Source organism: Canis lupus, chromosome 1 (assembly GCF_003254725.2).
Source record: "Canis lupus dingo isolate Sandy chromosome 1, ASM325472v2, whole genome shotgun sequence".
Taxonomy (NCBI): Eukaryota; Metazoa; Chordata; class Mammalia; order Carnivora; family Canidae; genus Canis; species Canis lupus.
Genome location: NC_064243.1, coordinates 19,419,215 through 19,438,795, shown reverse-complemented (window position 1 = coordinate 19,438,795; position 19,581 = coordinate 19,419,215). Strand labels below are relative to the sequence as shown.

General features: G+C 37.3%; 1 long non-coding RNA gene across 1 annotated transcript; it reads right to left on the bottom strand.

The window, feature by feature from the left end:
• Window positions 1–2,107: 2,107 nt before the first annotated feature.
• On the bottom strand, window positions 2,108–18,389 carry LOC118352324 (uncharacterized). Its single transcript, XR_007411971.1, has 3 exons — window positions 18,264–18,389; window positions 15,433–15,546; window positions 2,108–2,227 (listed from the first exon to the last, which is right to left on the bottom strand). It is a non-coding gene; the product is annotated as an uncharacterized LOC118352324 (long non-coding RNA).
• Window positions 18,390–19,581: the final 1,192 nt, after the last annotated feature.

Below are 19,581 nucleotides of genomic sequence, written 5' to 3'. Positions count from 1 at the left end.
GACAAATTCTGCCTTCAGATATTCACCCATAAGTCCCTCTAATTTCATGTCAACATGCACACATTTTTCTGAGCAAAGAATTTGGCCGAGCCCAACCAAATGCTAATTTAATGTTCTTGTAAGATTTAACAAATTATGTGTAACTCGGTGCATATGCTCATCAAGTTTTTAGAGATGAAGAGCATATTTACCCTAGTCAATATTCATATCTTTGAGAAAAGTTCTTTTTTTTTTTAATGTATTGATGCTTTGACAAGAGCTCAAGTGAATCTGCTTATTTATTCTGAGAGGACAGTCTTAATTTGTCCATCAGAAGAGAGAAAAGATTTGCTATCTCATTATGATGTTTCCTTAATCATACCTGAACTTTGAGCAACAACCTTGATTGGTTAGCTCCCCGTTACAATCTATAACAACCGGAAAATACATATGGGTTGCATGAATTTGAAATCTCATCTGACATCTGAGTAATGTTAATCTTGTTTATATGACAACCTCATTATGGCATATAATTGCTCAGCAATCTCCTAGCAAATACTGGGTTAAAATGCCTGGAAGATGCTTGTTCTCCTCATTATTAATTAGCACGTGTCCACTTCGCCAGATCCAGTGCCCAAACTTCATTTGTTATGTTCAGCCAAATGCATGAATAGCTTTGGAGTAATTATTTTCCAACATCATCTAATACCTCTCTGCACATCAATTAAAAATCCTCTTAACAAGGAACTGCATTTTGTTTGAGATCAAATGCCTGGTCCAAAGCTATATCAATCATGTAGAGCTAATTAGTGGCTCTGCTTTATATCATTTGTTTTACTTTATTATTTCATTGTACACTTCCTTATGAAACCAATTGAACAATTTTAAAATCTTTGTTCAATTAATTGACGGCTTAAAGGCCAGCTACCTAGTCAGGCTTTCTTCGCTTTGAAAAGAAATACACGTAAAGATGGGAAGAGAAGGGGAACCCCATAGATGTGTTATTATACCTATTTACTTTCTGAAGTGCCCGCTCTATAGATACAAGTTTTAAAAGGTTTATCACCATCCTTATTCTGCTTGCAAATAATTCATTGCTCACCATACCTTTATAGCTTTTCTTTACGTGGAAAACCATTTCAGAAGGATGAGTTGAAACAATAATAGGAGATGTAGGGCAGTTAATCTTGGAGACTGTGTGTGGAAGCTCTCTAAATTACTGTGTATTTCTGTCAGCATTTATAAACTGGTTGTCCAGCTTTCTTCCTTAGTGGAAAAAAGTGCTGAGCTGTGAAAACTGTTTAGTAGCACTCCTTTGGGGTCTGGATAGAGCTGTGGATTCCAATACAAATATGAATGAATTAAATGCATACTAACTACCCAAAGTGGGAAAGTATAATGAGGAGGACAAATTCCAGCTCTTTAGAATTTCCGCTGGCTCATCAGAACTGGACCCCAGTGCAGGACAAATGGGCAGGAGAGGGCTGCCTCGTTGGGCCCAAGCCTGCACCATCCTGGCCGGCAGCCTCTGTTAACACCCACCCTCCCTGTTGGGATTCATCTGGGTTTATGAAATCTCCCCGGTGCACCAAATCCCGGCGCACAGTGGCTCCTGCACTCACAAAGCCTATTGCAATTAATGCAAAACCAGGGAGTTCATACTGGAAAAAGTCGAACTCATTTGCTTCAACACTGGCTCCTCTGAACGGCCCCCTTCCTCACAAACGTGAATCCACTTTAACTAAACAAAACTGACAAATCAGCAGATGTCAGGGCCTCCAACAAACGGGCTGGGTTCTCTTTGGTCTGAGACAGAAGGGGAAAAATCAAGACCAAATTTTCTGAATAGTTAGGCTGGATTAAAAAATGCTTCAGAGTTCTGCAAGTATACAAACTGAATGGCATGTATTTACACATTTATTACTTTGAATATAAACGGATGGGAGAGATTCTGTCCAAGGATAAGGAAGAGAATTAAAAAAGAAAAAAAAGAAAAGCTTTTACGAGGTTTAAAAATCCTCTAGAATCATGGGGCGGGGGGGAGTTGGAGATTAAAAGGCTTGGGAATCCCCTAATTTACTCGTTCCTCACCCAGACGTCTGTTCTTTATAATGATTAAGTTACTAACCTTTATTTGTCAGTAATAATTGAATTTTACACCAAAGTGAATTATCGCAACAAATGAACTGCTCTGCCGCAATTTTAAATAGCCTTCTTTGCAAATTATCTCCCGTGATTTATATTAATCCTATAGGGAAGGCAGAGAAAAATTGTATGAGGATGGATGGTTCGGATTTAATGTAAATGGATAAAAGTATGTGATAGCTTCTCATGGTTCTGCAAATGAATTTAACATGATACCCTCCTGGCTCCAGTATTCATTTCAAAGTCTGGGTAGCAAGTTTAAATATAAATCTTCAAAAGGTCTTCAGGTTAGACCATGGCATGCACGCTCTACTCTACTCTGAAAGACAGAGAGGGAGGGAGAGAGAGAGCAAGCCTGAGAGAGAGAGAGAGAGAATTTCACTTAAGGCCACATTACTTTTATTCCCCCCTAAAATCTGTATCTCTATAAAATCCATTGACCAAGTGGCCCAGGGACTCATTCGGTTATACAAATTTCCCTTTTCCTGCTGATATATGTACTTAAATTCACATTCTGTTTCTTACAAGAAGCCTTCCCTGGAACTCTCGCCCTCTGACTTTTCTGCCTAATTTTGGCCCATCCCTTAATGTTTTTCTCGTGTTCTGGCAACTCTGAAAACTTCCCCAGTCATTCTAGCTCATGTTTCCCCAAACATCTGTGATAATAGGAATCATCGGGAAGGGACAGGCTCCCAGGCTTCTTCTCTAGAGATTCTGAATGAATACATTTAGAGCAGGGGCCCAGGATTCTGTATGTTTAAGGAGCAACCCAATTTCTATTATCAAGAAAGTTCTAAAAACACACTGGGAGAGGGGATTGATCATGTTCTCTGAATGCCTAGGCAATTACAGCATTGACCACACATTCCTGTCCATGTTTATATTGTTGTGTAATATTCTATAGTGATTTCATGTATGTCTCCCCTAGGGTGTTATAAATACCTTGGATGTGGAGAATATTTTGTGCACTACTACACCATCTAATCCACCTAAAGAACCAATAATATCTTGTTGGTTCTTGATAAGAAATAACTGGATGTGAGGGCACCTGGGTGGCTCAGTGGTTGAGCACCTGCCTTTGGCTCAGGTTGAGATCCTGGGATCCTGAGATCGAGTCCCACATTGGGCTCCTTGCATGGAGCCTGCTTCTCCCTCTGCTTATGTCTCTTCCTCTCTCTCTGTGTCTCTCGTGAATAAATAAATTAATTAAAAATATTTTTTTAAAAAAGAAATAACTGCATGTAATTTAAATGAGATGTTGCCAACACAGGAAGACTGCAGGAAACACAGCAAGGAAGGTGTTGAGAGAGAGGAAAAAGACATGTCCTCTGCCTTCCAAAGGTAAGAAAGCTTGCTGTGCCATCCTCATAAAGGCCGAAGACATTTACTGACTTTTTTCTGATGAAAGAATATTTACAAAATTTTACAAAACATGGAAAAGCACAAACTTTAAAAAAAAAAATGGAGGGGAGTGGGAATAATGGTTGAAGGTGGTCAAAAGATAAAAACTTCCAGCTATAAAATAAGTTCTGGGGATAAAATGTAAAAACCATGATAACAAAAGGCTTATCAGTACACCCACCAAGAAATTGTCATTGTTTATAATCTGGTGTTTATTTAATTTATAAATCTAATTATTATAAATCTCCAACTTGTAAAATGCCCATTTGCTTCATGGGAAGGCCCATGCAGAGTTGGTGAACCTGGCCTCTGCCCAGGAGGGGGCCAGTCAGGGATGTTTATCCCATTTGTGTCTTTGTAGCTTACATTGTTGGGTCACCATGAGCCTGAAACTGAAGGCAAGCCCTGGGAAACAAACAAAACAGCAAAAACTGCTGTTGCTAAAACTGAAATGAATAAGAGAATATTCAAATCCAAACAATTAAAGTCTTGCCCCTGACACGATGGGAATGGCCAACCAAAAAAATAGGATGAAAGCAAAACACAGAAAATGGGATGTTAGTTTATACATGAATTTCAGGTTGAGGGAAAGGATTTAAAACCTAAGGGTAGGGGCTCCTGGGTGGTGCAGTTGGTTAAGGGTCTGACTCTTGGTGAAAGCTCAGGTCCTGATCTCAGGGTCATGGAATTGGGCCCTACACTGGGCTCTGCCTCCGGTGCAGAGTCTGCTTAAAACTCTCTCCCTCTACACCCTCTCCCCTCACGTCCTGCACTCTCTCCCTCTCTCAAATAAATAAATAAATCTTAAAAAAAAAAATAAAAAAACCTCTAAGGGGATAAAAATCAGAATATAAACTTCAAAGTATCTGAAATTAGAAGGCTTTGAAAAGTGTCCACAGTTGTGATTATTTTAACACAAAGAAATGAAAGTAAAAATTCTAGTCATGAAAATGTTGACGATAAATTAAACTTTGGGGCACTTATTTAGATATTTGGTACTGGGACAAATCCAACCACATTTAAAGAGGGTTCGGATCCTCCCTTCTGCCTTCTTGATACTATATTTTTACAGATTTTCCAAAAGGAACATTATTTCATCAATATAATGCTCACTTTCTACACAAAGCTCACAATATCTTTATGATTGACATATACAGAGATGATGGAAAGGTCTTTGATTTGTGCCTGTGTTTATTTATAAAATACATTTAGCCCTAGTTCAAATACAAAGGCTCTCTTCAAACTTGAGGGTCAGGAAAAAAAGCATAGATTCTCCTACTAAACAATGTCTTCCTGAATATTAAAGAATATTCTGAAAACTAAATCTGCATATAAATAAAAGTTCCTTCTAGGAGAAAAAAATTGAAGATACACAAAAGAAGGAAAATCACAGCTAAATATTGTGCCTAGCATTTGTACTGCTGAACGATAATTGCCATATTTTCTTCATTCTTCAAAATTCATTGAAAAATTTAAATGTTTAAGGAAGTGTTTCCCAGAGTTTATTTCAGAATACTAGTCCCAAGAGATGCTCCAGTTAAAGAAGCTCAGAGTTTGAATAAATTTGTGAAGTTCTTGTCACGCACTAAGCCATTCACTTGGAGCTTCCAGAAAAAACATTAGCATATTAAAGTCGATAATAAATCCTGCAGCAAAGACATGAATTTGCTTGACTTTATCCCTTGATTCCCCTAAATAATTATCCTTTCTCACACATACTTTGACAATCTCTATGGGTATCCTTCTTTATAAAACAACAGGTGTGATATTCTAAATATCTAAGGATCAGGATAGCAGGGAAATGTCCACTCAAGAGAGACACCGGCTATAAACAGCCATGATAGCTGTAGCACCACATCTGATCATTCCTGTTTAAGAACTCCATGGGATTTCTGACTTGGGGGACACACTAGTGGAAAAGACACTAAAAATTAGACTTTTCCAGTACTACAGATTAACCTGTGTCTCTACACTAAATCAAAATAAAGGCAATATTGATCTTTAAAAAAAAATATTACATTAAATAATTAAAACGGTATTGGAAAACCTCTCTCTTCAATATAAGAGGACATGATTATTCATAGAAGTAAAAGGTGTAATGAAATAAGTGTCAAAGACCAGTTGCCACAGTAGAAAGCAGAAGCATCTGGAGTGAAACAGAGACCAGGCATGGTCAGCTCCTGGCTCTGCTCTCACCCTCTAGAGAATGTACAGGTGAGTCCACAAATCTCTAATATCCCCCCATTCTGGAGAGAAGCAACTTGAATCAGTATCTGCATCTTTCATTCTTCTGACCTGTGGAAATGGTCTTTGGGAAGAAATAGGAAAAGATGAGATGGGTTTGACTCTCTGGTGGAAGTAAGGCTCAGGGCTACCCAAGGAATCGGAAGAGCAAGCTACACCCTAATGGTCATGGTCCACACCTGCCAACCATGTAGCAAAAACCCTAATAAAAAACAATATCTCTGAGAAAGCACAGCTCAGCTATTTTAACAAGGACAACTTTTGCATCACCTAAAAACTCCTACCCTCGCCATCCCTCCAGACTGCTAAAAAATGGGTAGAACACTGTATTGATTAGGAATTGCCTTCAAAGGCTGGCAATAGAGACCTAATTACAGTGGCTTAAGGAATCAAAAGTTTGTTTTCTCATATAAAATCATTCCAAAGCTTGGTAATCCAGGGTTAGGATAGTGAAACCAGAAATTTACAAAGCATCCAAACTCCTTCTTACTTTCCCTTCATCAATAACTTGTGGAAGAATGAAGAATAACTTCATTCTAAAGTTGCAATATGGCTATTAGAGATCCAGCCATCATGCTGACACTCTAGGAGGGAAGAAGGCAAAGGGCAAGGGAAAAAAAAAAATTCTCAGAGCTAAACTGGATCTTTTAAAGAGATATTTCAGAAGCCTCACTGAATGACTTGCAAATACACCTCATTAGCTATTGCTATCTACGAACAAAGCTGAGAAAGAATTGCTTCTATCAGGGCACATTGCTTCCGGAATAAAATACGGTTCATTTGGTTCACCTTCCTTCTGATGTTTTAGTGACTGCTTTTAAAATTTAAATCTTGTAAATGATAGGGATTCATCCTTTCTGATGGCTGAGTAATATTTCATTGTGTAGATATACCACATCTTAAAAAAAATTTAAATTTTGTTTTGGGGCACCTAGGTGGCTCAGTTGGTTAAGCATCTGCCTTCCGATCCGGTCATGATCCCAGGGTACTGGATGGAATCAAGCCCTGTGTTGTTGTCTTCAGGATCCCTGTTCCATGGGGAGCCTGCTTTTCCCTCTTCCTCTTCCCCTCCCCTTGCTTCTGTGCTCTCTCTCTCTCATGAATAAATAAAATGTTTTTTTTTAAGATTTTTAATTTATTTATTCATGAGAGATACAGAAAGAGAGGCAGAGACACAGGCAGAGAGAGAAGCAGGTTCATGGGGGAGCCCGACACGGACTCAATCCCAGGACCCCGGGATCATCACCTGAGCCAAAGGCAGATGCTCAACCACTAGGCCACTCTGGTGTCCTTAAATAAAATCTTTAAAAATTTTTAAATTTTTTTTAAAGATTTTATTTATTTATTCATGAGAGACACACAGAGAGAGAGGCAGAAACACAGGCAGAGGTCTCCAGGATCACACCCTGAACTGAAGACGGCGCTAAACCACTGAGCTACCCGAGCTGCCCCTAAATTTTGTTTTATACTTAGAGAAAATATTTACAAGTTTCTAAAGTTAAAACTACAGAAAAAAAAATGTATATTCAGATAAGTCAAGTTTCTATGACTCCTCTTTTTTGGTAACTTTTTGAAAAATTACTCATTCTTCCATTTTTCAAATAATTCACAATATATCAATATTTACAAATATTCCTCATTCCTTTTTTGGTCCGCGTGGTACCCTACTGCAAGGATGCGTCATGTTTTACTCAACCTGGTCCCTACTGATGGACATTTGTGTTGATTTCTGTCTTTTATTACTGCAAATAATTCTGGAATTCGTAGTCTATAGCATACATCTCTTCAATTTTTGCTAATGTACCTCTGGGATAGATTTCTAAACGTGAGGTTTGGAGGTCGAAGTTATATGTGTGCAATTTTGCAAGACATTGCCAATTCCTTTTCAGAGCTAGTACCATTTTTTTAATCCCGTCCCCCCAATTGCCTTCCCAATAGAGTGTGTTGTCAAACTTTTGGAATTTTGTCAATTTGAGATATGAGAAATAATATTTTGATGTAATTTTATTTTGCATTTCCCTTATTATGAGGAAGGGAGATTGGCTACCTTTTCACAAGTTCAAGAGTCACTGCACCTTTTTCTTTGAACAGTCTCTTCATTTCTTTAGTTCATTTTGCTAGGGTTCTTGGTTTTTTTCTTCTCTAATTTAAGAAACTGTATAAATGTAAGGGACATTATCCCTTTGTGATGTCAGTTGCAAATGGTTTTCTCCATTTGTTTGTTGTCTCTTTATTTTAGTTATGATAATTTTGCTGTGAAAATGTGGGTTTTTCCAAGCTCATAGAGAGAGAACAGACTACAGGTTGCCAGAGGAAGGGAAGCTGGGGATGGGAAGTGTAGGGCTGGGCAAAATAGGTAAAGATCGTCGAAACCTACAGACCTTCTAGTTATAAAATAAGTCAGTAATGAGGATGTAATGTACAACTAAAGTTAATAATATTCTATTATATATTTGAAAGTTGCTAAGAGAGATCTTTAAATTCTCATCACAAGAAAAAAATTCCATAAATATGAACTATGCATAACTATGAACTATGCGTGGTGATGGATGTTTACTAGGCTTATTATAGTGATGGTTTTGCAGTGTATGAAAATATAAAATCCAAAAAAAAAAAAGAAAATATCAAATCCTTATGTTGTACACCTGACACCAATACAATGGTGTATGTTAATTATACCCCGATACAACTTTTTATTAGAAAGTGTGGGGGGTTTTAAAGCAATACAATTATTCTGGATTTTTAGGCATAATTAGGAAAGTTTTCTCTCTCCTATATTATAGAAACCATAATTCCTGTTTTATTCTAGTAGTTGTATATTTTCACTTTTTACTATCTAAATATGGGATCCATTTGGGATTTATCTTGGTGAGAGTGTAAGAGCAAGTTTCAATTTTATCTTTCACCATCCAGCCATCTAGTTATCTCAAAGCATTCGAATATCCAAAGATAATTGATTTCTGGGCTTTCTGTCTGTCCCATTGGTCTGTCTATTCTTGTGCTAACATCATATTATTTTACTTATAGAGAGTTTTAATATATTCTTCTACTGAGTGGGCAAATATCATGTGCTACCTCATTGTTCTTTTTCAAAATTATACTGGCTATTTTTGCTTCTTTTTTCCTTTCAAATAAACCTAAAAACCAACTTGTCTTGCTGAAGAAAAGGAAATTATGGTATTTTTCTTGATATTAAATTAAATTTATCTTTGCAATACTGAATCTTTTGATATAAGAAAAAAGGTGGTTTTAGGTGCCTGGGTAGCTCAGTTGGTTAAGTATCCAACTCTTGATTTTAGCTCAGGTAATAAACTCAGGATTGTGAGACTGAGGCCTGTGTTTACTCTGTTTTGAGTAGGGAGTCTGCTTAGGATTCTCTTTCTCCTTCTCCCTTTGCTCCTCTCCTGCCCCCTCCTCTGCCCACTCTCTCTCTCTAAAAAAAAACAAAAGCAAAACCAAAAAACTCTTATAGTTTCTTTTGGTAGTATCCAGAAAATATTCATAATAGCTATTCTTTTTAAGGTTTGCTTTATAACATGTTTATAATGCTTATTTTCCTATTGACCTTTGGTTTCTCCAGATTTGTAACCATTTGCAAAAAAATAAATAAATAAAAATAAAAAAATAAAAAGATAGTAATTACTTCTTATTTACCAATTCTTTTGCCTTTAGTGTTCTTTTATATAATTGCATGTAATTCTAATACATTATTAAATAATAATTATTATAATGGACATCCTTTACTTGTTCTTGGATTTAATAGAAAAGCTTTTGGTGTTTCTCCACTAATTAAGAAGCTAACTATCCATTAATTAAGAAGCTATCTATTAAGAAGCTACCTATCACTTGTCTTTAAGGAAATAGTCACCCATTCCTACCTTATTGAGTACTTTCATTGTGAATAGGTGTTAAATTTTTCAATGTTTTTATATATTTGTGGAGATAGGAATTTTCTTCCTAGCTCTAAAACATGAATCTTTTTCCTAACTCTATAAAAATGGATTATAATAAATTCTTTTTTTCATTTTTTTAACTTTTTAAAGTAATCTCTACACCAACTATGGGGCTTAAACTCATGACCCAGAGATCAAGAGTCATATGCTCTTCCAACTGAACCAGCCAGGAACCCCTAATAATCAATTTCTTTTTCTTTTTCTTTTTTAAGATTTTATTTATTCATGAGAGACACACACGGAGAAAGAGAGAGAGGCAGAGACACAGGCAGAGGGAGAAGCAGGCTCCAAGCAGGGAGTCTGACATGGGACTCGATCCTGGGACTCCAGGATCACACCTGGGCTGAAGTGTTCTCTAAACTGCTGAGCCACCCGGGCTGCCCTATAGTTTACATTTTGGGAGTAATCTTTGTGTAGCTTTATGTATTTCTCCTTGAATCTCCAAAAGTTTTGATGTATGAAAGTTGTCAATGAGTCATTGGTTGATACTATATTAATAACTTTTATCTTCACTACAATTTAGCCTTTATCTTTTAAACTTGTCACTCATAATGCTTGACCTGATCTCTGCCTTATCAAGAAACAAGATTATAACCTCTGCCTCATTTATGTTTTCATTGTCTGATATATCTTTGTTTACCTTTTTATTTTTAGCCTTTCTAAATCTCTTGGCTTTAAATAGTATATTTAACTACACAGCATAGGGGTGATTCATTTTTTATTTTTTTGGTTGGTGTCTTTCTGGTCATTTTGCTTAAGTAAAGCACGTTTATAAATAAAGTGTTCATGGGAAGAATATTCCTTGCATGTTTACAAATGAATTGTTAAGAAGTATTCATGGGAAGAATATTCCTTTAATTCTTCCTTGCATATTCATAAGTTTGTAATATTTGGAAGTTGTTTTAGCTGGGTATAAAATCCTTAGCTCCTTTTTAAACTTTAGTCTCTAAAGGAAAATATGTTACTCCATGCTCTTCTACCAACAACCATCAAAATTATCTAATGAAAATGTGATTTCTTTCCTTTGTAAATAACTTTTAATTCATATTTGGTTTTACTTTATTTGTGTAAACAGTGGTTCCTAGATGTCCAAATGATTTTTTTTAAATTTAATATCCACTAATTTGAATAGCATATATCTTGGTGCTGGATATCCCAGAAATATGATGTCTTCTTTCAATATGCAGTTTTGAGTCTTCCTTTATTTAGGGAATGTCTTCTCAAATTACAAATTTTAGGGTTTCTAACTGTCCCACTGCTTTTTTTGTTGTTTTTGTTATTCTCTCTCTCTCTCTGTTTTATTTTTTTATTTTTTTCTCTCTCTTTTTTAAAATAATAACTTTGTATGAGATGCACGGTGATGTTGAATTTTAAAGTAAATGTTAAACCCATTTTTGATCATGGTGATGTTGGCATTGGATGAGAGAATCATGGGATGAGAAAGCTATGGGGTGAAGGGAACCTAATACTTATCTTGGTTCAAAGAAAGAACGCTATATTCAAAGTTAACAAAACTGTTTGAGTTCTAGTTTTATCTTCTCTAAGCCTTGGTTACTTCATCAGTAAAGTGAAAATAGAGTTCTACTTATCTCACAGGGTGGTTGTCAGGATCAAATGAGATATTGAATTTGAAAGAGCTTTAAGAGCATTATAAAGTGTAGAGGACCACATAACCATAAATACAAATAAGTACAAAATGAAAAGCTGTCCCTACCATAGGAGTTGGCCTGAAGAGAAAAGAGTTTCCTACAGAGGAGTGGAGGCAAGAAAACAGTTTGACTTCTGCTTTTGCTTTTCCTTTCACCCTCTCAAAACCCCACCTTCCGCCTCTCTGGAGCTCAGAGAACTCATGCAGAAAACCACAAGCTCAGATCTTTGCCAGCCTCAACAGACAGAGAACATCTGTTCAAAAGGGTAATTATGAATGCGACCTTTGCATCTAGTTTACTTACTAACCCTTTATCTCAGAAATTTAACATGAAAAGGTAATCTGGAAAATCATCAAATATCCATTTTTTTCTTCCTTTGGGCAAAATTACAAAAAAAGTCCTACTTCACTGGGTAGTGAGCAAAACAAGTAGTGATCATATTCTATGATCCCATTTAGGCTTAAAAAAAATCTTGCATATACTAACATATATTCATACTGCAAGTATTAAATTAAATTATTTGAAATGCAAGTATTTCACTTTCAACAAAGTGTGACTATTTAATCATGGTGTATTAGGGAGAAACCATTGTAATTTTTAAAATTCATATGAGTAAGTAAGTTTGCACCTTTCTTCATGAATTTTGCTTATAATTTAGCTTTTCATTTTAGAGCATTCTAATATTCTTCTCTCATTCTAATAGTCTTCTCTCATTGGAATATTAATATTCATGGATGCTCCTTTTCAGTTTCCCTTAGAAATATACTCTGTGAAAAGTAGGAATTGGTTGATGGGTACCATTTTAGCATCCAAGCCCCAAACATCTTTGTCCCTGACAAACTCAATACTGTGAAGGACTTGATGTTTCTATTCTATACCCTACAAACCTCTCTGATGCAACATAGGGGTTCGGCTTCCCTGAAGACTATATTTTCATTGTCAACTATAAGTTTTATTAGAAAGAAAGTTTTGCAGAGGGTAAAAAGGGAAGGAACATTTCACTCAGGACAACTAGAGAAAGCTTTATAGGAAAGATGATGATCAAAGGCAGACATTAAACAAAATGGTTAGAATGTAAAGTATATGTTGACTGAAAGTACACTATGCACACTAAAATGAATTTGTAAAACATTTATAAACTATTTACAAATCATTTAAGGCTAATTCTATATGAAATTCTAAGGTGAATTCTATAAGGTTAGCATTTAAGGAGAATAATCATTTACTAAAAATTCTGGGTTATGTAAAGAAACCTAAAAATTATCCTGGACAACTGTTTTATTTTATTTTTTTTATTTATTCATTTATTTTGAATTTTTTTAAATTTTCAGTTGAGTCTTAGTTTTGGAAGGTTCGGTTTATTCTATTTTTCAGTTCATAGCATAGAATCATTGTACAAAGCATTTATTTTGTCTTATTTATTTATTTATTTCCTTATAGCCCTTTTATATATTCCTATCATCTAAACCCCTGCCAAATGGCATTCTTTCCTTTATATATCTTTATGTATAACATATATTATTATTTTGTCCTTGTATTTTGAACTTACAAAAAAAGTTATATTGTTCTAGATCTTATTCTCTTTCTTACTTTTTTCCCCCACACTCAGCACTACATTTTAAAAATCTATCCATGTTGCCACGTATATATCTAGCTCTTGGTATGCATGTGCCATATATTCCCCAGTCACTCCCTGTGTGGTGGTCATCAGACATTTTCCCTATCATGGCATGACTAAGGATGTTTCTTTCTTTTTTTTTCACAAGATTTTTTATTAGAGTGAGAGAAAGAGACAGCATGCACAGGGGGCAGGTTCAGCATGGGAGGGAGAAAGAGTCCTAAGCAGACTTCATGCTGAGTGCTGATCCAGTCTCAGGGCTCAATCTTACTACCATGAGATCAGGACCTGAGCCCAAACTAAGAGTCAAAGTCTTAACGATGCACCACTCAGGGGCCTCAGCATGACAAAGAATGTTTTGATGAACACTTTCATTCATGGGCCCTTATATAGGAATTTCTTTGAGATTGAGAGCCAGGAGTGAAATTGATATGTGCATTCATAATGAATTCATAATGAAAAATACTACTACTTTGCTGTCCAGAATAGCAGATTAGTCTATATTCCATCAGCACTGAATAAAGGTGTTTGTATCCCACTGACACTTAGTGTTATCCATTTTTTTTCCATTTTATTTTTTTGTGTTAGTTGCATTTTTCAGACTACACATTATTCTATTTGGATTCCTGGCTTATTCTCATTGTTTTTCAGCAACTCTCTGTATAATCTAAATATTTGTTCTTTGTCTGGTTTAAATGTTACACATATAATTTCCCAACTTATCATCAGTCTGTTGACTTTTCCATAGGGTTGAACAGATGTCTTTAATATCAATGCAATCACCCTTACTTATATTTTTTATATTTAAAAAAAAAAAACCTTTCTTCATTCATCCATTCATTCAACATATTTTAATGAGTGCTTCCTATGTGCCAGGTACCATTTTAATAGTTGGCAGTACATCAATGAATAAAAAAACAGAAAGCACTGCCCTTCTGCAACTTATATCCTAATTGGGGAAGACATATCATAATTAATAGACATAATAAATAGGTGAATTATCAGTATGTTAGGAGATAGTAGGCTTATGGTGGAAAATGGGGGGCAGGATCATGGAGATCAATGCTGTGCGCAGACCTGAATTTTTACACTGGGTGCTATTGATTTAAAGATATAAATTTATATACATAAAAATTTCCCTCTACATGTTTTTTTTTTAAGATTTTTATTTATTTATTCATGAGAGACACACAGAGAGAGGCAGAGACATTGGCAGAGGGAGAAGCAGGCTTCCTGCAGGGAGCCCAAAGCAGGACTCGATCCCTGGACTCTGGGATCATGAACTGAGCCAAAGGTAGATGCTCAACCACTGAGATACCCAGGTATCCCCCACATAATGTTTCAAACCAAGACCTCTTTACCAGCTACACTGGTGAATGAGACTTCTCTTGTGTCTGCTGGAGTGAAGTTCTAAGACCCCAAAGACCCACCAAGGCACTTTGTTCACATAGAGGTGTCTAATTCATTGACTTAAAAGGGGATTAAAGGGAGAAATATCTTATGCCACCATGTTGCTAATGTCACCAATCCTAAATTTAGACTTCTTTGGAGGCCTGAATTATAGCCTGTTTTTGTAAATGTTCCATGTGTACTCAGAAAAAATATATACTTTCTCAATTTCTTGGAGATATATTGATATACATATATAAATCTATATGTAATCAAGTTTATTCATTTTATTATTTATTTCCTTATGCTTTTCCCCTTCCTTGAACTTAGTTTTGAGAGACATTTAATGGAGTTTCTAACTATAATGCTTGATGTATCCACTTTGCCTTTCATTTTATAAATTAAAAGTCCAGTTAAGATTTGAGTTAAAAAGCTGATTCACTTTCACCTTTAAGTACCAGCTCAAACTGCAGACTTTCTTTTTATTACATAGGTTCATAGAAATGAACTAGCTACCATGCTAGTAATGAATAGCAAAATAAGTTTAAAGCATCATTTTAATATGGAATATGTCCTCCACTAATGACCTCAGCAGATTTTGAAACTGCAATTATATTTGTAGCCATTGGACTATATGGTCTTAAATTACCTCTCACAGATTAAAGTGGAAATGGGATGCAGTACATTTTGTGACATGAATCTATTATATAAATAGGATGAAATAGAAGAGTCTCAAAATCTGCCACTGTTAATTCAAATTACAACAGGAAAAAAATGCTAAATGTTAAATAATAGTGTAGTAAAGTCCTTTTAGTTCATACAACAATAAAGAACACATCCATTGAAGTTATTGTTTCCATGCAATGGGTTCTAAAACTGCACTACTTGGTACCAAATTTTCTCTTCCTCCTCAGAAACTTTCATGGCTTATTAATCATATTGCTCTTTTTCTTCTCTTAGATGCTATTGCCCTTACTTTGGATCAATAGCACCTAAAACAATGCTTAGTTGTTCCCCTTTATCTCCATTTAACATAATTATTTTGAGCTCTCACCTTATGCAGAAGACTACACTGGACATTAATAAGTATGTAGATGGGAGAGGGTCAGGGAGGGCTGGTGCCAAGAGGACTGAGTCATGGTGTCTGTCCTCACTAGAAGCTCAGGACCTGGTGATAGAACAGAAAGATATGCCACCCAAATAATAAATGAGTAGAAAGAACAAGGAAAAGAGGTAGTCCAGTGCTAAGTATCACCTGAGAAAACCAAAGCAGTTACTCCAGTGATGGAGAGTTGAGGGTAGTATTTCAGTCTCATCCCAGTGCCTCAGGCAGTAGGTGATGACTCTGCCTGGCTCTGGGCATTTGCAAGTGGTATGGACAGCAAAGAACAGAAAAACGGACCAAATGCAGGGTCTTTCTGGAGAGGAGGGGGCATGCCTGGGGTTGTCTATACTCTCTATACAAAGCACTCATTAGACTTTCCCAGGTTGTCTGTGAGTCTGTGATAAAGCCCAGGAACTGCCAGTTTGGGATCTCCTCAGCCAGTTCTGTTATAACCTGCTTGCAGGTACTGTGTGTTAGCACCACAGATACAGGAGCTTTGGAGTTAGATGTAAGTGAGTTAAGTTCTGCCACTTATTAGCTGTGTGATCTTTGGCAAGTTAATTAACTCTTCTAGACTTTGGTTTCCTCGTCTATATGAAGGACCGATTGTGCCTGACTTCAACAATTGTTATGAGGATTAAATGAGATAATATATAAAAAATAGTACAGTGTCTGGCATAGAATAAAAATACAGTAAATAACTGCTATTGGCATTATTTCCCGTAAGATGGACCTGCCTAATGCCACAGTTATGAAACTGAATGACATAAGGTATCTCCAGGACATTCTCCTCCATCCATATTGCTCTCTGACATGGAGGTGGGCAAAAGGCTAAGCATAAGGCAGGGCAGGCCCTGACTCATGGGCTGAGTCTAGCCTGGCTTGCACAGTTAGATCTGATGGAAAGAAAAAAGAATCATGAAAGAAGCATCCTTCAGATTAGTGTAGTCCAATAGAACTTTCTGCAATGATGACAGTGATCTGTATAACTATGTCCAATATGGTAGCCTCTAGGCTCATGGGGCTATTGAGCACTTGGCATGTGGCTTGTGCAGTCATGGAATTAAATCTTAATATTGTTTAATTAATTTAGATTCAAAATTAAATAGCTACATGTGCCGGGTGGCTACCATACCAGACAGCATGTTCCAGAGGGATCTGTACATTGATGAACTGCTGTGAGGGCCTAGCTCTAGGGAGGGTGACTGAATGAAGAGTCAGAGGTGGGATCCTTCAGTGAGGCCTGCACGACACAAAGAAAAGATGTAAGTTTATACTTTTTTTTTACTATAAATAACTCAGAATATGAAAATTCATTTGGTGGCTTGACCTTGAGATGTGGTTAGTCTATCTGTACAGATCAATTCCCTAAATCTGAGAAGATGAATTGGATGTGGATCAGAATCATCTTCTTCCCTCTCTCATCTTCCTCTCTTTTACCACTCCACTGTTGAGAGCACTACAGCTGTACCTACTGCATCACACCAGAGTAGATGATTTCCTTGACTGCTGTCCTATGAACTCCCTGAGGAAGGACCTATGTCCCACTTGTTTGTGTCCCCAGAAACACAAATAATGTAGATGCCTTATCAATGTTCATGAAAGAAAAAGAAAAGACAAAGGGAAAAGGGGAGTATGGATGAAAAAAGGAAGGAAGGAAAGAAATAAGGAAGGAGGAAAGGGAGAAAAGAGGAAGGAAGGTCTCTGAAATATCGAGTAAGGTTACTTTAATATTAAAGACAGAACCTCCAGGTTCTTAGTTGTGTTCATTTTTTTACACCACATTGGAACTTCCTGTTAAAGATTCTAGAAGGAAACATTCTTAGGACATGACCACAATGTTCCTGTTTCAAGTTATGAAGCATTATTTGACCACATTTTCTTTTCCTTCAGCAGCTCAGAAGTTCATCTCTAAAAACAGAGGAAACACATGGTTGGACTGTCAGGAAGCTGTGTCTTAGAGGGTAGATGTACTGAAAGATGGAAGAGCAAAGGGAGTAGGGGTGATCAGCCAGTGAACAATCAAAATGATGTATCATTGAGATCGGAGCTGGATACACAAGTAAAAATTAAAGGGTCTCAAGTCTGGAGGACTCACTGAGGCCAATGAACAAATCTAATGGTGGTAGAAGGCAGTTGGGAGGACAGAGATAATCAGAGGTTTCAAAGATGCAATAATGCTGAGGGTGGACAGAAACATATGATACTGCACCAGAAATGCTATAAAGGTCATTGGAGCTAACAATTCCAAGGGAAATAAAGAGAGTAGAAGGGAGATTACATGGATTCCCTGAACATACATTGACGATGTCTCTTATGACATTAATCATAGCAGAAATTAAAATCACAGATCAGAGAACACAATTGTGGTTTAGGGGACAGGGAAGTGAGGACTGAACAGATGAGAGAGACAATAGGCTATGGTGTAGAAGGTAGTCTGGATGGATGCTGTAAGTATCCAAACAGATGGAAATTTTCTGCAAGGGTAGAAGAGTGAGAGCGGCCATGGGGATCAAGAAGCATGCTACATCCTTCCTCTCTCCTCATCTGGGTTGCTTGAGGTACAGGGAATAAACCTTTGTTCTTTTGAGTTCCAGAAAAATCTGTAGCCCCAGAGAATGCCAAACTCCAATTAACGCAAGAAGTCTAGTGAGTATACTTAGAAGACTTCCACTCACCAAGGCAGGAAATGGAAGAAAGGCCAAGTCAAGGTTGGAAATAAAGTGAAGAAAGATGCCTTCCGGAGGATAGGGAGGAGACAGTTTGTCAAAGTGGAATACCTTTCAGGGAACAGGAGGTGATGTGACCGGACAGGCAGATTGATAATGTTGCCTACACAGCCTTGAATCCAAGTTGAGTTTGGACTACCATGGTCAGCAATGGGCAGTCTTCCAGGGTCCTCTGAGTAGGTGATTAATGTGACAAAAGCTGTGATGTTTCAAAAAAAAAATTTTGTTTAGGGTACCAATCAGGATGAATGGAATAGAACAAAAATCAGAATTAGCAACTCCTTGTCCCTCCCAGGGCCTGTGAAAACACCAGCAAACCTTGCACACCAGATTTTAAAATAAAAGCCTACAGAGCTATTACTTCTAACTTCTTCTGTGTTGATCTCATAAAGATGCAACATTATTTTCAGTACACTAGGTGTGGCTTACGTGGGCAGCGACGCAGGCCTTCTGAGTAGAATCTGCAGTTTCCAACCAGTGGATCATTCAGTGGAGTGGTCCATGCAACCCAGACGGTGCAACACGTAAATTAGGATGAATAGCTTGACAGGTCTCTACAGGGGTTGCCCAGAACACAGCCTTCTAATGACCATGTCAGTGCACCCCGTGGCCATGGCATGTGCCCTAAAATGCTGGAGTAGAGAGAGGAATACTGGCATAGGTCAGCATTGAGGTGAAAACTTTGATCGCTTCCTGTCATATTATTTGTCATTTCCATCTGGGCCACTGACAGCTGTCAATCAAGCCATACTTACCCCGCTGCTGGCAAACCTCATGGCATGCAAAAAAGAGTCTAACGCAAGTCTGTCTTCATTAGGTGATAATTAAACATTCCAGCCAGAAACTTCCAATCAATCTGACGGAACACAACCATTCAAAACAAGGCTTTGCAGCAATATTCTTCCAGAGTGATAAGGTGTTGCTGGTCTTGGAATAACAAGACTTTTAAGTCCCCATCAAGCATCTCAGAGATTGGAGGTGAGGAGTAAGTAGAGGTTGACTGAAAGGGACAGGAAACGGGGACATCCCTGGGGAGTTGTGTTCCTCTCCCCCACGAGGGACATGGGGGCCAATGTGCAGGAAGGGAGCCACGAAAGGCTCCTCATGGGGAGAGGGGTGTGCACACTCTGGAATGAGTGACAGCAGGGCCCACGGTACACAGGCTGATGAGACGCGTCCCCATCACGAGCACACAGTGGCAGAGCCACCATTCTCATCTCCTCCCTTAGAGACTGTCAGAGCTGAGACTGCGTCTATGTCTTAAAAAGCAGGTCAAGGAATAGGTGGTGCTTCTATTAAGGAACTCTTAAACATCATTAAACTCAAAATTTCCTTTCTGGCAAATGTATGGCATGTAGGGTTCAATATA